Raw genomic sequence first — 4,869 nt, 5'->3', positions numbered from 1 at the left:
GGTAAGATTGATGTTAGGCATTTACTCTTGTCCTGCTTTTTTTTTTTCCTGGGTAATTATTTGATCTATTTCAAAAATAGCTTATATTTTTTCCTCTCCATTTTCCTTGACTTAAGCATAGACTTTTTAAAGAAGTGTAATTTATTGTTTGTATTAAATGTTAAATCTATAATATAAAAAAACCTGAAATTTAAAGGAAATAATTGGGCAAAACAAAAAAAGTTGTAATTTTAAACTTAGTTATATTATGTAATATTTGTGCATACAGCAATGATAGAGAATTTTAGAATGAAAAAGCTCTACATTTTCCAGAAATCATTCTGTTTATAGAGATTTAACAGTAACAGGTTTAGAAAACTGGTTTGTAATCAGGATTACAGTATTTACATCCTAGTTCTTGCACATTACAGTCTCTATTAATTCACACCAGTAAGATCCAGGATTCCCACCCGCACAGGTTATGCAGAAATTCCACATCCTTCTAAGCAGAATATGATGTAAAACTTTTCAGACAATAACGATAAATGCTGATGAGTATCATCAGAGGAACTACAGCCCTATAATACTTTCATGTAGAATACACGTATCTGAAGAGTATTCCCTCATGTTTTACAAATCTCTATAACTTAATTTAAATCATGAAGAACAAAAAGCAAAACAAGGCAGTAGTTCCTGATTTTGAGATATAAGTAAAGTAATATACCAAATTAATGCTAACTTATAGGAAAGTGATATATCTTGAACTTCAAAGCGATTTGGAAAATAAATTTTAAATCATGAAGAACAAAAAGGAAAACAAGGCAGTAGTTCCTGATTTTGAGATATAAGTAAAGTAATATGCCAAATTAATGCTAACTTATAGGAAAGTGATATATCTTGAACTTCAAGGCGTTTTGGAAAATAAGTACTAAATAATAGAGAAGCACTATATTCATGGTTGAGAGTTTTGTGCATGTTTTTCAACATCATTGGTTATGAGTGTGTACCTGCATTTTTAAAATGTAATTCCTGTCATTTCATGTATGATATCTGCTGGTTTTCTTCATTTATTTTAAATTTTAATATCTAATAATCTTTGTGTACTTAACACCTGTCAGATTAACATGTACACCATATATGAGCAAAGTAACCCCTCTCATTGCATAGTGCTGGAACCTGAAATAGTGTGAGTTTAATTGGTGAGCAGTAGCAGCTGTCAGGTGTGCTCCTGTGAGCCCCGTGGAGAGCAAACCTTTCTGTGACCTGACAGGGGTTTCAGCCACCTCTTCTTTGCCTTTCTCCTGATGTCTCCAGGTGTTATTTTTTTTTGGTACTGGAGATTGAGCTTGGTCCTTGCACCTACGGGCAGGCAGTGGAACCACTGAGCCAAAACAATCCCCGTCCCTATAGTGTTCTTTTTTTTCTCTCATGAGTTTATTGTTACTTTTTAGGTATGCAGCACACTTACATTCATCATTGGGATCTTGTGCCTTTACATGACAGGTCTTGCTTTTCATTTTTCCTCATACTCCTGCCCTTCCTTCACCTCTCTCCCCCTTCCCTATGTACAAAAAGTTCATTTCCATTTTTTTCATTTTCTCATTTTTCTTTTCCCTTATTTCCTATCCGCTACGCTTCCCACTTCCCCTATGAAAATGTTGGCAGAGGAAAAGACTTTAGGAACAAATCCTCAGTAGCATGGGAAGTAGCACAAAGAACCAACAAATGGGATCTCATCTTATTAAAAATCTTCTGCACTGCAAAAGAACATCAACAGAACGAAAAGACAACCTACAATTTGGGAAAAAATTTTTACCAGCTGCTCCTTAGATAAAGGACTCTTATCTAGAATATATAAATAACTCAAAACAATCAGGCCCAAAATGTAAAGACCTGATTCAATAATGGGCATCTGAAATGAACAGACATTTCTCAGACAAAGAAGTAAAAGCATCAAGTAAATAAATGAAAACATGTTCCATATCACTAGTCATTGAGAGATACAGATGAAAACAACACTGAGATTCCACCTCACCTCACAAAGAATGGCTGCTATCAAGAAATCAACCAATAACAAATGTTTGCATGGTTGTGGGATGACTGGAACCCTTCTGTATTGTTGGTGGGAGTGCAGACTGGTGCAACTTCTGTGGAAATCAATATGGAGATCAATAGAGAGGTCCCATTTGACCCAGCTATCTCGCTGCTGGGTATCTTTCCAAAAGAACTAGAGGAATCATACCGTAGTGATATATGTGCACCCATGTTTGTAGCGGCACAGTTTGTAATAGCAAACACTTGGAAACAACCCAATTGCCCATCAGTTGGAGTGTGTAGTGTGCTTTAAAATTAATCAATTATTTTCTTGTTGCCTCAGTTGTTATGCTTTTTAAGTAAAGCTCTTGTAAAGGAAAGATTTGCCAGTGAATTTAGAATATGGTGAAGGCTATGTGCTTAGATCAAGAAGAGATACAAAAATCTCAATTTCTAAAAATATGTTATCTCAAAAGTTTATAATGTTATTTAAACCTTCCCTTTGCTACTTTAAGGTTATTGTATAATAAATAGCTCCATTTTGCAAGTAAGCTCTTTTATTTAATCTTGTAGAACAATTATTATACAGATCATTGTACCCCAAAGTTGTGCTTATAAAAATTATTTATTTTTTATTTTATTATTTTGTGCTAGAGAAAAGGATATGTTTTATTTTTCTCTCAATACACATAAAGATTTCAAGAATCTTTTCCTACAAAGAAGCCATTAAGAAGCATGTAACCACAAGTGTAGATAAAAATGTTACTGAGGAATAAATTAATAAAGAGGTACAATTTTACTTTTCTAAGTTGTGCGGTGATTGTGACTTTGCCAGCTTGTTAAAATTGTGACTGGTTTGGGTTTTTTTTTCCACTTTTTCATGATTTTGTTCTCCTTCTTATAAAGAAGTATCAAATATTACCCAAACTTTTGGTTTCTTTAGAACATTGTTTTTCCCCTGGATGAGGGAAAGAAGAACACACTTCTAATCAGCATCTGAGCCTTTTCTTGCACGATACAATGTGTACACATTATGAATTACACACAGGTGTAAGCAGAGAAGTTCATCACCAAAGAAGCTTTTTCTCAGAGAAGCTCTGCTTGAATGTGAAATAGGAAGAAAGGGGCTAAATGTGTAAGGAAAGTGGGAAGGGTAGGAGAAAGCTAATAAGGGGAAAGAAAAAAATATGAGAAAAAGAAAAAGTGGAAATGAAGTGTTTGTGAAGGGAGAGGGGAGGAGGGGTGAAGGGAGGGCAGGGGAATGGGGCAAAAATGAGAACCAAGACCTGTCCTGTAAAGGTACAAGATCCCAATGATGAATGTACCTGTACTATGTACCTAAAATGTACCAATAAACTCAATGAGGAAAACAAACTAAATAAAAATTATTTACTTTTTGATATTTAACTTATTTTCTAAAAGCATATATTTCAATTTTTTCATTGCCTAAATTGCAATATCTCTATTCTAAGGATTAAATTTCATTAGTTTGAATAATTTAAAACTGTTAATGAATTTACCCAAATATTTAAATATATATATCATTGATCTACTTTTCAAACCAGTGATAAAATTACTTTACTTATAACAATCTTGCTTAAAATCTTTAATTCTTTTTGTTTTGTATTGATATTTTCTGAAATCTACATTAGTTTTTATTTCTGATTGTCTTTCTTTGTTATCATGGTTAACAACATTACATATTTTGTTCCTTATATTATTTGTGCTCTCACTGCACGACTATCATAGTAATTTAGTAAATTGAAGGGCTAATTCCCCTCTGCAGGATTTTTTGTAGTTGTTGTTCTTGGAATTGAACTCAGGACTTTGAACTTGTGAGGCAGGCGGTGGAACCACTGAGCTAATTCCCAGTCATTGTGGCAGTTTTTGGTGTATCAGATTTTATTGGTAGAATGTAGGATTTTGCAGACAACAGTCAAGTTAAAGAGTTTTTTAAATTTAATTAGATGTGAGCTGAATCTCTTTTCTGTTACATAGGGAAGGAAGCATTTATATTATTAAGACACGAACATAATGTGGTCTCGTGGGCTGTTCATATATTGGAGGCTTTCAGAGTAACCCGGGCAGCGCGTTGACACTGAGCCTCCAAGCATCAGGGTGCCACTAGCAAAGGCCATTGAGTCCCTGGGGCCATGGTCGTGACCCGCTCACAGATCATGCAGACACTGCACTTTGACCTCACGGAGGTGATTCTCTTCAGCCTCTCTGCATTTGCAAATCACCCTGAGCTCTGAGTCTGCCTCTTCCTGGTGTTCCTGTTCATTTATCTCTTCACCGTCTTGGGGAACCTGGGACGCATCTTGCTAATCAGGACTGACTCTCGGCTCCACACACCTATTTATTTTTTCCTTAACAACTTAGAATTCATTGACTTCTTCTATTCTTCCACTGTAGCACCCAAAGCCCTGGCCAATCTATAGTCCAAGCAGAAGTACATCTCTTTCGTGGGCTGCTTTGTTCAGATGCTCGTTTTTGTTGGCTTAGTGGGCAGCGAATGTTTTCTTTTGGGCTGCATGGCCTACATTCCTTATGTATCGATCTGCAATCTTTTGTTGTATTCGGTGGTCATGTCCCAGAAAGTGTGCAACTGGCTGGGAGCCATGCCCTACCGTAGGCTTCACGAATTCTTTGGTCTCCGTGTGTGTGATAAGCAGTTTGTCCTTCTGCGACTCCAGCATCAATCACTTTTTCTGGGACACCACAGCCCTGCTGGCCCTGTCCTGCACAGAGGCGTTCAACACGGAACTGGTGATCTTCATCTTGGCCGGGTTCACAATCCTCAGTTCTCTCCTCATCATCACTGGTACTTATGCGGTACCTATTACTTGTATATAG

General features: G+C 36.2%; 1 pseudogene; it reads left to right on the top strand.

The window, feature by feature from the left end:
* Positions 1 to 4,166: 4,166 nt before the first annotated feature.
* Positions 4,167 to 4,869, top strand: LOC104849068 (annotated as a pseudogene).

This window comes from Fukomys damarensis, unplaced genomic scaffold (genome assembly GCF_012274545.1).
Source record: "Fukomys damarensis isolate Sample0158 unplaced genomic scaffold, DMR_v1.0_HiC HiC_scaffold_73628, whole genome shotgun sequence".
Taxonomy (NCBI): domain Eukaryota; kingdom Metazoa; phylum Chordata; class Mammalia; order Rodentia; family Bathyergidae; genus Fukomys; species Fukomys damarensis.
This window is presented reverse-complemented; position numbering and strand designations above follow the sequence as displayed.